At 36.1% G+C, this 15627-nt stretch overlaps 1 pseudogene; it reads right to left on the reverse strand.

Moving 5' to 3' along the window:
- Nucleotides 1-553: 553 nt before the first annotated feature.
- LOC149194997 (oligopeptide transporter 7-like) overlaps nucleotides 554-15627 on the reverse strand; it is an 81184-nt pseudogene continuing 66110 nt past the window's right edge.

Consider the following 15627-nt stretch of genomic DNA (forward strand, 5'->3'; position numbering starts at 1 on the left):
TAAACTTAAAAATCATTAATCACACTCTGTTGTTATCCAGAAACCATACCATCTTGTTATCCAAAAACCATACCATTTTGTGATTATATAGTGGTGAGGAAGGTTAATTCTTCTCCACCACACATGTTCAATTCCCATAAATAAAATATTAACTTATTGCTATAAAGATAAAAAAGATAAACAAATATAAATTCACAAAAATAAAATTACACTCAAATATAATTGACTTCCTTTAAAACATAAAAGAAACACGCTCTAACGAATTCAACGTCTCATTTTTAATAATAATAACAATAACTTCTTTTAACTAAAAAACACACACATATATATATAATGGTAAAACAATAACCATCTATGGCGTAAAAATCTAATTATCATAAGATACAATTCCATTTTGTAACGTAATATCACTTCTTCCAATGCACAGACTGAAATAAAGAAAAGAAATGGGTAATCCCTCCTAGTGAACAGGAACTATAAGAACGTGAACATCAAATTACAAAGCAACAACATCTGCCACCCGACGGAAAAATCAGTTCCTGGAAAGCCTCGTCTATGGGCAACCTTCAGCTGCGGGACACTGTGCGAGGGAGCAACCGTCTATGTTTGCTCCCCACCAATTCAATGAAATATTTTCATATCCCAAGCAGAAGTAGAGAAGGACTCCCATGAACGCCAATCCTGCGTCCAATCCTGCAGACATCACATAATTGTGACGCTTCCACCAGTCCTCCTTATATCTATAGAGTACAAAGCTGAAAATGAATCCCATGAGTATCCAGCTTGTATAATTCACTGCTGTGGCAGGGGGCATTACCGCTGTGGCTCCGATGAGAATAGGCATATTGATAAGCCTGATCCATTCTTTCTTAGGGTATGCCTTGTGAAACAACCACACTATGACTGGAGCTATTGCTCCTACTAAGAAAAACCAGTTGATTGCTCCATATTCACCAAGATTTCCAAAAATCCTTCTGGGTCCAACTAATCCCCATATTACAGAAGCGGAGTAGAAGACTGTTGAAATCTAATTTCAACGCAGACCAAGCCAGAAACCGTTCACCGGATTCTCTCGGGCCAGCTTTCCGACGAGGGAATAAATCGGCAATTGAACCCGAGAAATTTTAGTGCTGACACGTGGTTGACCCCTGACGTACTCCAACGTCACTTTCTCGGGTGGTAAAGCTCAGCACTTGTTGGCCATCCGATATTGTTATCCGCCGTTCGATCTGCTCCACTCTGCACACGGCCTACATCAAATTAAAACTCATGCGTGGAGTAAAAGACTTATGGGTTGACCGCCGTATGAAAGAATTTAATGAATTTATGTGTTGTTCGTAGTTTTTAGGTAGATGCTTTTAATATAAGTATGGGCACATATAATTATGCCGTAAGGCGTTTCCTTTTGAGATAAATTACCCAGCTGCCTCCGTGTCTTATTGTTCACCCTAGATTTATGATGTTAGACGATTGAAGAAATTTTGATCGTTGATCTAAAACTAAAATAAAACTGAAATAAGTTATTGTGTAAGGTTTTCTGCCGTCCATTCTGTATGTTACACGATGGAAATATATTCTGCCGTCGAATTGACATCTGGCTATATTATTTATGTTACCGATTCATTATCCTTCGCTGCGCATCGCATCTGGCAAGAAGGAGTATCTCAGCAGGTTTCTTGTTGTGGCGACGGGCGAAAACGGTGAAAAATGCGTGCCAGACGTTTCCGGGCTGGAAGGCTTTGCAGGAACTGTTATCCATTCGATTGATTACAAAAGCGGAAAAGAATTCGAAGGCAAGAAAGTTCTCGTCGTCGGATGCGGTAACTCTGCCATGGAAATAGCGCTGGATCTTGTGAATAACAACGCAAGGCCCTCTGTTGTAGTTCGTAGTCCGGTAACCTTTAAATCTTTACAGCCCCAAATTTCCGCCTCGCAACCGATTGATTCGATTTGTTTTAGAGAATAGACGGTCGAGATTATCAGCACTGTGACGCTGGGTGGCAGAAATTGCCAGTTCTTAATGGTAGTCATGGGCGTGGTGGCCTTCATGGCAGCAGCAGGAAGCAGCGTCGGCGAACCCGCTTCACAGCCGCCCTGTTCCTCTCCCGACTGCACAACCCCCCTCATAAGTATATTACCATGTGTAGACTACATTACTGGAAATAATAACACCAGCGCACAGCCAACCAATGACTGATGTTTATCGATCGCTGCCATCCTCGCCAGGTCCGACTGCCTTTGCCAGCTTTTCCGTAGCAGCGATTACCTCGGCTTTCAAATAAATCAAACCCTCGCCTTCTCGCTCCCTGCGGCCTGTAATATCAACGCTTCCGCACCAGATTGCACAGGTACAGGGCGTCTAAGTTCTTTCTTTTGCAGATCCTTGCAATCTTTATCGCAAGATTCGAAATCTTGATCGACATGAAGATTAGAACGATTTTTAGTTAAATTTAATGTGCTCGTGCTCCTCAAAGCCCAGATATTTTCTTTTATGACCGCGGTCGCCCGTGCTCCTCAAAGCCCAGATATCGCAATTTTAATTGAAATTCTCGAGAATTTATCTGACATGTTATTTTTATGCAGATATCACATCGTTCGTTTAAGCTCAAATTCTTGAAAACTTATACCACATTTTCTTTTAAAACCGGGGTTAGAGCTTCCTTTTTTTCCGTTTATGTTGAGAACACAGGAGATCGTTCGTTTTAGTTTAAGTTCTTGAAAATTTGAGAGCGGCAATTTTTCTGCAACATCTATCCGGCACTCCTCCTTTAGAATCTACTTTGAATACAGATGTTCCTTCCTTACCTTTTAAATTCTCAATGATTTATGGAACAATTTTATTTATTTATTTATTTTAACTTACGAGAGCCTGCAGGTTTTTCTTCCTATAGTTTAAATTCTTGAAATCTATCCTGCACTTTTCTTTTGAAACCTAACTTTATCGCGTAAAAACTAGAGAGCTCAGAGCTTCTGTTCGTTTCAGTTTAAATTTCCTGAGAAATTATCAAACATTTTATTGAAAAATTATTTGGCATTTTTCTATCAAAACCTCTATTTAAATTTTAAAAAAATCAAGAACGCAGTTTAGTTTAAATTAATGAAAAGATGCAGCATTTTTCTTTTAAAAAGAACGTTTAGGATGAGAAAATATAATAAAGAAGCTTGAGGACACATAATAAAGAAGGTTGCGTTAATTTTAGTCAAAATTCTTGGAAATTTATGTTACATTTTTCTTTTATAACCGACTGTCTGCGGAGAAATCTTGAAAGCTTGAAGGTTTTCCTTCGTTGTAGTTCCAATTTTTAAATTTTTTAATGTAATTAATTATACATAGTTTTGAATAGTATTAAATTTATTTTTTAACAATTTTAAATAATGTTATTCATGGGCTTGCAGCTAGATAGTATAAGAGATTCATAAAAAGATTTTCTAACATTGCTTTTTTATTATATTTTATAAAACTTTTTTATTATATTTTATAAAAATAAGGGAATTAAATTGAATGGATATTAAAGTTTGAAAAAAGTTTGCAACTATTAATGAATTGAATGCTAGTGCACTCATTTTGAAGATTACTAATTCAAATGAAAATTATGTGGTGTTTGCACATGTATTTAAAAATTATGTGGTGTTTCCACATGTATTTAAAGAGAGATTTTGTGGATTCTTTATTTAAAATAGATATGTGATTTGTTATGAATTTATGAATTTATATTTAAGTAGTTACATGTAATGATTTGGAGCTTGTTGCCATAGTGTATGTGTTGAATATAGGAAAAATGTGACATAAATATAGATAGTATAAGATAGAGGAAGATGAAATGCTTATGTATAGAATAAAGTGTATGTTTCTAATTTTAATTAATTAAGGAAGTTAGTATTAAAAAAAATTGTAATGTTTCATGCGTGGACATACTAGTTACTAGAAGATAGACTAGAAGATAGACTATTGCAGTGTTGATTTGGAGATTGTTACCACAATGTGTGTTGAAAATATGGAAAATCTGACATAAATATAGATAGTACAAGATAAAGATAAAGTAGATGGAATGCTTATGTATACCAAAAAAGTGTATGTTCCTAATTTTTATTAATTAAGGAAGCTAGCATTAAAAAAATGTGTAATGTTCCATATGTTCGACATAGTAGTTACTAGAAGACTATTGCAATCATAAGAAATCAATATTGTTGGTCAAGAATGAAAAATAATGTCATTAGTTACATAGCTATGTCTATGAAATGTCAAAGAGAAAAGGAGCATAAACACCAAAAAACTTTGCTAAATGGGAAATGTTGAAACCATTGATTTTAGTGACAATGTTAGCAGCTCCTTTCTCCTCCAATTGAGGTGTTATATTTGTTAAAAGATGTTTAGATTTTCTCGTTTTATCATGAGATGAATCAGTTGGGATAATGAAATGAATGAGTTGGGATATCGGTTTTATGTTGTCCTTCATGAAACGTTGTTCAAGTCGGCATCTTTGAGACTTTCCAATATATCACTGCTTCACTTCATTAGCTGATCTGAATAGTGTCTGGTGTGTTGTTCCTCCTTTCAAGCGTGCGTGTTCATGTTTAGATGGTCGTCTTCAGGCATGGTTATTTTAAGGCGAGCGTGTGTGTTCATGTTTAGATGGTCATCTTCAGGCATGGTCGTCTTCAGGGCAGCGTGAGATCATGTTTAGATGGTCGTCTTTAGGCATGGCCGTCTTCAGGCCAGCGTGAGATCACAATCAGGAAGGCATCCATGGGGAAGAAGTGCTTCTATTATTCTTGCTACATGTAATGTTAGCAACGATTTGGTATTTTCTTATTTTTTTTTTGCCTTCCGACCTCCTAATTTGGCATTGACCATGGTGCCTCCTAATTTGGCATTGACCATGGTTTTTTAACGTCTCTATAGACATGGTGTTCAGAATGGCCGTGGTCATTTAATTTCCAACTTCTAAGTTCTCCCTTTGACATTCAAGGTTTGTAATGTCATATTTAGCATGGTTTCGAATATTATATTTTGACTTTCTAATCGCAATATACAATTATGGTTTTCAATGTAGTATCATTCTATATATGTATATTATTCTTTATAAAATATAATAATAATATCATGGTTTCTAATGGAATTAACTTTTTAATAGCAATATATCAACATGTTTTCTAATATTATGTTTTGACTTTCTAAATGCAATATACAATTATGGTTTTCAATGAAATATATTGGTAGAGAATAGTCATGGTGGTTATTGCCTTAGCAAGCTTCGTATATTCTTGTATATGCTTGGCCATCTATAGAGGTTTCTTGATTTTGGGTAATTAACTTAACCTCTTGATTTTGGGTAATTAACTTACTCTAAAATGAAATAAGACATTCAATGTGTTCCTTGTAATATAGATATAAACAAAACATCTAAAGAAAAGTAATTGCACAATGATCCAGTCCAAGAAAACAAGGTTTTCTACAAACCAATTAAGCCTTTCAACCTTTTCGGCTTATTTGCTTATATCAAACATTTGTGCAGGGTTTCAACCAATTAACATTTCATTGAGTATGTATTTACAAATCAATGATTTTGGGATCAAATCCCACAAAGAAATCTATACCTGCTCTTCAAATTCCTTCAAGCTTTTGAAAGTAAAACCAATGACTTATCAATATAATTTTACCATAATAAAAAACAATTAGAAAGTCTTCAGCCAGCTCAAATTTCTCATCCGTTAGGCTTGAACCAACATCTCTTCTAGAAAAATTCAACAATTCCAATTTAATAATCCTATCGGCCTCTCTTTGTACCTTTTGGGACAATTGCTAGTATTATCCTTTTTCTGCATTTTCGATTGTCGTGAACGAATCCTTGAAGCACTTACTGTCCATATAGAACTTCTAAAATAGTAGAACACTAACAAGAACTTGAACAATACAAAGACTAGTAGTCTTAAGAAAAAGGGAAAGGATTATCGATTAATACTCCATCATTGACTTCAGAGATCTCGATCATACCAACCTTCAGGTACACTCCACCTTTGGATAAGGAATCTGCCTGGGAGTTGGGCTCATGGAAAATATGAGTAAAGGAGATGGAATGTAATCTGGTCTTCATTTCTAGAATGTGATCCATAACAGACTGAATTTTCGCAAATCAGATTTTCCATTAAATATATCTATTACTAAGGAACCATCATTAAAACACAAATTAGAATGACATCATCTTCAACAAAAACTACCATTAAACTTTTACATATATCTATTACTAAGAAACCATCATTAAAACACAAATTAGAATGACATCTAAATAAAGCCATAATTTTCTTACAAATAGTTATAAGAAAAGTCATCAAGATGTTTATGTATCTACATGAAATCAGGGATTACAAAATAGCAAGATATACCATATAGGAAACCCTGGAGTGTGATCAGACTCAGACTAATATTCAAAAGCAATTGCAAATGTTTCTCTAGCAAGCAATAGTCAATGGAATCAATCATTATCTCTACAAGGAATAAATTTGCAATGATGTGAGATAATGCTTTCTTCTAGCAAGCAATAGTCAATGGAATCAATCATTGTCTCTACAAGGAATAAATTTGCAATGATGTGAGATAGTGCTTCTATGAGAGGTGTGTCTGGAGTAAATTGAGGAGATCAAATTTGGAATGACTCAACTTAGCTAAATTGCATTGAAGGTTTCATGGGATTAATCTACAAAATAAGAATCATAATAGGATCTACAAACGAACATTCTCATTCATGAAAAATGAATAGAACCACCCAACTATAATAAGGTTAAGCAAGATCTTCAGAATCAACCCCACATGATGAGCACTAATCTGGTGATTGGATTTCTACACAATCCTTATTAGCCTACAAGGATATCTACTACAAACAAAAATAAATTGGCTTCTAATCATGTGAATAATCCCACTCCCTATGACCTACCATGACCTACCATGGTAGAAATGTTTCATTTGGCTATTAGAAATATCATGAAATGGGTTGAAGTTCCACATGCTCCTTTCTACCTAGAATTTCTTTCAGGCATGGTTTTGGTTGATGTTATAGCTGGTATGATATTGTACTGACATAATAGTAATGCGTTGTAAGAATCTCTTTTCCAAGAAAGAATAAGACATGTTACCTTTTTATACATATTAACTCACTCTAGAAGGAGATCTTATTAGAAAAGTAATATGAATACTAAGTTCAAAATATTTAAGTGAAGCTTCCTTTTGTGACAAAAGGAACCAATATAATAAGGAAAAATGTGACGAGATCCAATTATGCATTTGCAACATTTCTCAATTCATATGTAGAAGGTATCCTCCTTATACATAGGGTTTTAGGTCCACTCCACCTTTGGATAAGGAATCTGCCTGGGAGTTGGGCTCATGGAAAATATGAGTAAAGGAGATGGAATGTAATCTGGTTTTCATTTCTAGAATGCGATCCATAACAGATTGAATTCTTCGCAAAGCAGATTTTCCATTAAGCATGTTCACAGTAATATTTGAGTTTTCATAAACGTGGAGTCTTCCAACTTCGTTTTCAATTGATATGCGAAGGAGGTTGATAGTTCTTCCTAAACAGTCAGGACCCGACAACAGTAATAGAATGCAATGATTTTAAGAAGATGCATTCCCCTATTCCGCATCTTCCAAAGTTACCTTCAGAGGCACCCATACCTCTTTTGTGTACACATGTTCTTGACACAATTGCTTTGTTCTAAGTCTTCTGGGCAGTCATGAACGAACTTACTAGATGAGCTCAATCGTATATTATATGGAACCAAAACATTTCTAGCCGTAGCATACATGGAAATACATTTCACCAAACAGAAATGCATTTTCTCCTGTGTGAGTGCCTTCTGATATTGCATTGGTTGATTGTACCTAATTATTTTCCCCATCTTTTCCCAACCACATACAAGTCAAGACAATCTTCAAGGTAATTAGCCATGCGAAAAGACTACAAAATCCTCACTTTCATTAACATGGACCATTCAATGGAGTGACTTTATGATCGTGACCTTCTCATTTTCTTTAAACTAAGTAGCATGGTGGGTGAGTACACTTTACTTTTGACCTTGTTTGGAAAAATCATGTCACGGCTTAAGGTTAACATTTATCCAGGAATATGTGTGCAATTAGGAGAGAGATCTAGATAATTGTGTTCAATAGTCTCCAAACAAAACTTTAGATAATTGTGTTCAATAGTCTCCAAACCAAACTTTTAGAAAATTTAATCCTTATGTGATATCATATGAATATTTGAGTATAAAGATTTATTTCAAGTCGAAAAGATTAAATTTTACATTAATTTTATAAGAAATAAAACTTGTGTACTACTCAAATTTGCAAATTTAACAAATCTAGGGAACACGATACCCAATAGTTGCAATAAATGAGTCCCAAGAAATGTAGAGTAGTCATCATTGTGAGCATTGAGTTTCATCCCCCAAAAAAAGTGTACACTAGTAGTAACCAGTACAAGCAATCAATCACAAAAAAATAGGAAATGTAACATGGATCACACATTTCAGTTAGTGCAAACAAAGGTGGGAAAATATCAATATCAGTACTTTTGCAAAATCTTGGTGTTCCTTGATATTTGTGGCTATTTCTCAATGATTCCTTGCTTTATAACATAAATATCAACAAGGATAAATGTAAACATTGGCTTCTTCTAGCTTCATTCACTTAGGTGAAAAGGAAACTACCATGATGTTGTCACCTACTGACCCTACCTTATTTTTATTTCTAGAATCCAATTGTAGACTTAATTGGCACATTTTCCACTCTTGAACAGAGAAAAACTTGCAAATTTTGCCTAAAGGATCCTTCTATTAGTATAGTTTTGTGCAAGCTAAAGTATACATCGGTAATCTTTATTGTCTTTTCAGTAATGTTGGTTTGTGGGCTTCCTACTGAAATGATATTATGCAATCATTAAATGAGTAAATTTGTTGATGATTGATGTAGAAAATTTTTTGGTTATGCGTTTATTTTCATGGATACTTTAAATTAATATGGTATCTTTTGATGAAATGAAACCAAATACTGTGACAATTGTTCTTGAAAGCAGAGGTAACATTGGGTTTGTTCAAGTCAACGGAAATAATTTTAGAGTTTTAGTTACCACGAAGGGAGGTTATCTAATTGATTGAAATGGCTTGGCATGTTCCCACTTTCATATCCTCAATTGAAGTCAAGTACCTACATATTTTTAAGAGGCACTCGAAGAGTAACCATGATGGAATCAACCCCACATGATGAGCACTAATTTGGTGATTGGATTTCTACACAGTCCTTATTAGCCTACAAGGATATCTACTACAAATAAAAATAAATTGGATTCTAATCATGTGAATAATCCCACTCCCTATGACCTACCATGACCTACCATGGTAGAAATGTTTCATTTGGCTATTAGAAATATCATGAAATGGGTTGAAGTTCCACATGCTCCTTTCTACCCAGAATTTCTTTCAGGCATGGTTTTGGTTGATGTTATAGCTAGTATGATATTGTACTGACATAATAGTAAGGCGTTGTAAGAATCTCTTTTGAAGAAAGGATAAGACATGTTACTTTTTTATACATATTAACTCACTCTAGAAGGAGATCTTATTAGAAAAGTGATATGGATACTAAGTTCAAAATATTTCAGTGAAGCTTCCTTTTGTAACAAAAGGAACCAATATAATAGGGAAAAATTTGACAAGATCCAACTATGCATCTGCACCATTTCTCAATTCATATGTAAAAGTTATCCTCCTTATACATAGGGTTTTAAACCATAATTTTAGGCCATGATGTATATCAAAATTTGGTTCATTTTAAGCAAGATTGAATGTGAAGATCATTGGCCCTAAGCATACGACAAGTTAATAAAATTTTCCCCAGAGGCAATTTTAATTGTTGTTATCTTTTGAAGTGTGGGCAATGCCCTCGATATTTTCGAATTCTCATTTATCCTTTCAAATATGTAGCTACAAAGATGTAAGATATTTATTTTATCATTTTAAATATGCAACTACAAAGATGTAACATATTTATTTATTTAGCAGGTTTCGAGTTCTTTTCCGTGTTTATTTCAAAATGATTTAATGTATCTAACATCATCTACAGTATAATCTGAAAGATAACCCATCGATCATAACAAACCATAGCAGCTAGATTCTTTTAATGTCTTAATAAAACCAATGGATGCAACTTTGCGAGAGAAAAATGGCATTGCCACATTAATATAAATCATAGCAGAGATCTTCATTCATATATATATATATATATATATATAACGAGTATGTACTATGGAGATTTATTTATCTCAATGATAACTTGAGATTCTTCCAATTATGACAAAAGAGTAAAATATTTAAAATAGAGCATGGACTATAGAAATTTATCTGAATGATAACTTGAGATTCTTGAGATTCTTATCCCATGCTGCATACGATTTCAGTGTATGTAAATGAAAAATTAATAGATCAATTTAATCTTAATTTTGACGAATTTGATTACCTATTCTTCCCCACTCTATGCTATTCTTCCCCATTCTATGCCTTACGGCGTTTCTTTTGCAACATAAGGTGCAAATGCTAGTATATGTTTTTTTATATATATTTTTATACGGCATGTATTAAAAAAAGTCGTATGTAATAAGTTTATGTTTTGAGTGTGTTGACCCTTTTTTTTTAATGGATGTATCGCACATGGGAGGAAACAGAGTGTTTTTACAGCAGCGTAAAAAGAATGATGGCGCAGTAAAAAGAAAAACACACAGCAGTGTGTAAAATGAGAAGAACCAGGTGATGTAATTTCTGGAATAGCAAAAAACCATGTGTGGTTTTGCACAAGCAGTGCATAAAGAAAATGGTGGAGCGAATTTTGTAAGTCTGTGTAATTTTGTTTTTCACAGCAGTAAACTTATGTAAACTTTTATTACAGCAGTAAGTTGTTTTGCACAGCAGTGAATGTAAAAAGGATTTTACAGTGGTAAATCCCTCTCCGTAAAAGAGGATGAAGCTTGTATTAGTTTTTAATGAATAGAATGTTTTTATGGTGGTGAAATACTCTGTCTCTCAGTGAAATTTTTTTTTAAGTCTTCCTCTGCACAAAAAGATCCTGGAGTAAAATAAAAAAGAGCATTGCCTCTGTGTGTTTGAACATTTGGTTTTTGGTATTTTCTCCATTTAAAAATACCCAACAGTGGTATCAGAGCAGGCTCAGGCTCTTTAAAGAAGTTAAAGAAGCTGAAGGGAGAAGGTTGTTGCTGCAGCAAAACTTCTCAGGCAGTTAGAAGACTCAGACAACAAAGGATTCAGGTATTCTTCATAGCTATCTTGTTTGTTATTGAAGAGACAGTCAGTTTTTTAAATACACAGTCAAGGAATGGCCAGCACAAGCACTGGTATGGGTTTGTTTAACACCCAGCTCCCACAGTTTAATGGGAAAAACTATGACTACTGGGCAATAACCATGACAGCCCTGTTTGCCTCTCAAGACTTATGGGAAATAGTTGAGGAAGGTTTTGAAGAACCAGCAGATGAAACTGAGTTCAATGCATTAACTCAGGGAGAGAGAGATCAGCTGAAGAGCAATAGAAAGAAGGATTCAAAAGCCCGTATGTTGTTGTATCTAGCAGTAGACCAGAGTGTATTTCCAAGGTTAGCAGCAGCTAAGACAGCAAATGAATCATGGGAAACCCTTAAGACAGCCTATCAAGGCATGGAGAGAGTGAAGACAGCAAAACTACAATTGCTGAGAAAGGACTTTGAGAATCTGTGCATGAAGGAGTCAGATAACATTGACTCATTCTTCACTCATGTGATTGGTGTAATCACACAAATGAGAAGTCATGGAGAAACCATTGAAGATAGAAGGATTGTGGAGAAAATATTGAGGGTCTTACCCTCAAAGTTTGATGCCATAGTCACCACCATCGAAGAGACAAAGGATCTCTCAAGCTACTCAGTTGATGAGCTACATGCATCACTGATAACACATGAGCAGAGGTTGAGTAGGAATGAAAACTCATCTCTTGAGCAAGCCTTCAAGACCCAGATGTCCTTTGGAAGAGGAAGAGGTCAAGGCAGAGGAAACCGAAGAGGAAGAGGCAGAAGCCAGAACAGAGGTGGAAGGAACAGCCCATCAAATGCACAAGGAAGAGGCAACAATCCAAATCAGAACCAAGGTCAAGGCAGCAACCAACAAAGAGATCAGTATCAGGCTCAAGGACAAAGGTATGATAAATTTAATGTTCAATGCTATTATTGCAAAAAGTATGGACATTATGCAAGTGATTGTAGAAAGAAACAACATGATATGAACAGCAGACAAAATGCAAATGTTACAAGAGAAAACAGCAGTCAAAATAATGTCCTGTTAGCCTGTAACATGGCTGAAACACATAGTGAGGACATATGGTTTTTAGACTCAGGTTGCAGCAACCATATGACAGGGAATATAGCCCTCTTTTCAGCCTTAAATCAAAACTTGAAGTCAGAGGTCACACTAGGAACTGATAGTAAAGTGTCTGTTATGGGAAAAGGAGAGGTAAAAATATTTACAAAACAAGGAGAAAGGAAAACCATAGCAGATGTCTACTATGTCCCCGGAATGAGATGTAACCTCTTGAGTGTTGGACAACTTATCCAAAAGGGTTACAATGTTTACTTTGTAAATGATGTGTGCACCATCATGGATATACCACCCAGCAAAAGATGCATTGCTGAAGTGAAGATGACAAGGAACAGGATGTTCCCTCTCAAGATCAGGGCAGATTTGAAAAACAAAGGTGAAATGGCAGCAGTCACCCAAGAGGCCTTCCAAAGCGTGCCAAAGGATGAGAACTGGTTATGGCACTTGAGATTCGGGCATCTAAATTTTGGAGGTCTAAACTTATTGAGCAAAAAAGGAATGGTAAAGGGATTACCATTGATAGAGAAACCGGACAGCCTATGTGAAGGCTGCATTTTGGGAAAACAACATAGAGAAAGTTTTCCATCAGGGAAGAGCATAAGGGCAAAGACACCCTTAGAGATTATCCACTCAGATTTGTGTGGACCAATGCAAGCTCCATCATTAGCTGGCAGCCTATATTTCCTAACATTCATTGATGACTTTACAAGAAAGACTTGGATATATTTCCTTAAAAACAAAAGTGAAGTGTTTGAGAAATTCCAAAACTTCAAGGCATTTGTGGAAAACCAAAGCGGGCTGCATATAAAAGTTTTGAGAACTGATAGAGGAGGTGAGTATATCTCCAAGGAATTCCTAAGATTTTGTAGAGAAAATGGAATTCACAAACAGTTTACAGCAAGGTACACTCCGCAGCAAAATGGAGTAGCTGAAAGGAAGAACAGGACCATCATGGAGATGGCAAGGAGCATGTTGAAGGCAAAGCATTTGCCAAATGAGTATTGGGCTGAAGCTGTACATTGTGCAGTTTATATTTTGAACAGGTGTCCTACAAAAGCAGTCATGAACAAAGTGCCAGAAGAGGCATGGAGTGGGAGAAAGCAAGGAGTCACCCACATGAGAGTTTTTGGATGTGTGGCCTATGCACACATACCAGATCAGCTAAGGAGGAAGTTGGACAGCAAAGGGGAGAAATGCCTATTCATTGGATACAGTGATGAATCCAAAGCCTACAGGCTGTACATCCCATCCACCAAGAAGTTCTTTGTCAGCAGAGATGTTCAATTCATTGAAGAGGAAGCTTGGGATGGAAGCATAGAGAAAACAATGAATGTTAAAAACTGTTTCTCTCATGATGAAGATGAAGAGGAGGTGGCTGAAATGCATCCCCAAACAGCAGCGCCAACACAAGGACAACAAGGGACACCATTAAGGATAAATGAGAGTGCTTCTCCAAGCACACCACAAGGAGGAAATTCAAGTGCATCTTCAAGCACTTGCACACCAAGTGAACGAGGTAAGAAGTTTAGAAATCTAAGTGAAATTTATGAAGAAGGAATGAATTCCTTATTTGCCTTGTTTTGTCATGTTGATGATCCTATTCATTTTGAAGAAGCTATTAAAGATAGAAAATGGATAGAAGCTATGGATGAGGAGATGAATGCCATAGAGAGAAACAAAACATGGGATTTGGTTGAGTTACCAAAAGGCAAAGAAGTCATTGGTGTGAAATGGGTCTACAAGACCAAGAGCAATGTTGAAGGCAAGATAGAAAGGCACAAGGCAAGGCTAGTTGTCAAGGGGTACAAGCAGCAGTATGGGAGAGATTATGAGGAGACTTTCGCCCCGGTTGCAAGAATGGAAACCGTGAGAGCAGTGCTGTCCATAGCAGCACAAAACAAATGGAAAGTCTACCAAATGGATGTGAAATCAGCATTCCTAAATGGAGTGTTAATGGAAGAGGTCTATGTGGAACAACCTCTCGGATATGAGAAGAAAGGTGAAGAGCACAAAGTGTGCAAATTGAAGAAAGCTCTTTATGGGCTGAAGCAAGCGCCAAGAGCATGGTACAGCAGAATAGATTCATATCTATTGGATAATGAATTTGACAAGTGTGAAGGAGAGCCCACAGTCTACATCAAAGAAAAGGATGGTAAAATTTTAATTGTTGTCTTGTATGTTGATGATGTGATTTTCACAGGTAATGATGATCAGCTCATTAAGAATTTTAAATCAGTCATGAAGGATGAATTTGAAATGACTGACATGGGTTTGTTGAGATACTTCTTAGGCATAGAAGTAGATCAAAATGAAAAAGGAATTTTTATATCTCAAGCAAGATATGTAAATCAAATTTTGAGCAGATTTAAGATGGAAGAATGCAAGGCAGCAATCACTCCCACAGTGATGGGATTAAAGCTCAGCAGAGAGGACAGCAGCAAGGATTTTGATCCTAGCTTGTATAAAAGCATTGTGGGCAGTCTTATGTATTTAACAGCAACTAGGCCTGATTTAATGTATGCTGTTAGTTTGATTTCCAGATTTATGGAGAGGCTGAAGGAGGCACATTGGCAGGCAGCAAAGAGAATTTTGAGGTATGTCAAAGGTACCAAAATGTTTGGAATTCTATATCATGCCTCAGAACATTCAGATTTGGTTGGATACACAGACAACGATTGGGCTGGAAGTGTAGATGATCGGAAGAGCACTTCCGGTTATGTTTTTCATATGGGTTCAGGAGCCATTTCATGGGCTTCTAAGAAGCAGTCCATTGTAGCATTGTCTACAGCAGAGGCTGAATATGTGGCAGCTACAGCAGCAGCATGTCAAGCAGTGTGGATGAGAAGAATGTTGAGAAGCTTAGGCCAAGGGCAGGAAAAAACGACAGTGATCTCTTGTGACAATAGCTCAGCTATTGCTTTGTCAAAGAATTCAGTGTTTCATAAAAGAACGAAACACATTGATACAAGGTTTCACTACATCAGAGAATTGGTGAACAATGGAGAAATTGTCTTGGAACATTGCAGGACTCAAGAACAGGTTGCAGACATCTTGACAAAGCCACTTGATTAGAAGAGCTTTGAATTTTTGAGAAAGTGTCTGGGTATGACCGAATGCCCAGCTGTTGAAATTAAAGGGGAGTGTTGAAATCTAATTTCAACGCAGACCAAGCCAGAAACCGTTCACCGGATTCTCTCGGGCCAGCTTTCCGACGA

The sequence above is a fragment of the Pinus tabuliformis genome, chromosome 2_2 (assembly GCF_031772625.1).
Source record: "Pinus tabuliformis cultivar Carrire ecotype Pingquan chromosome 2_2, CPIR1, whole genome shotgun sequence".
Lineage (NCBI taxonomy): Eukaryota > Viridiplantae > Streptophyta > Pinopsida > Pinales > Pinaceae > Pinus > Pinus tabuliformis.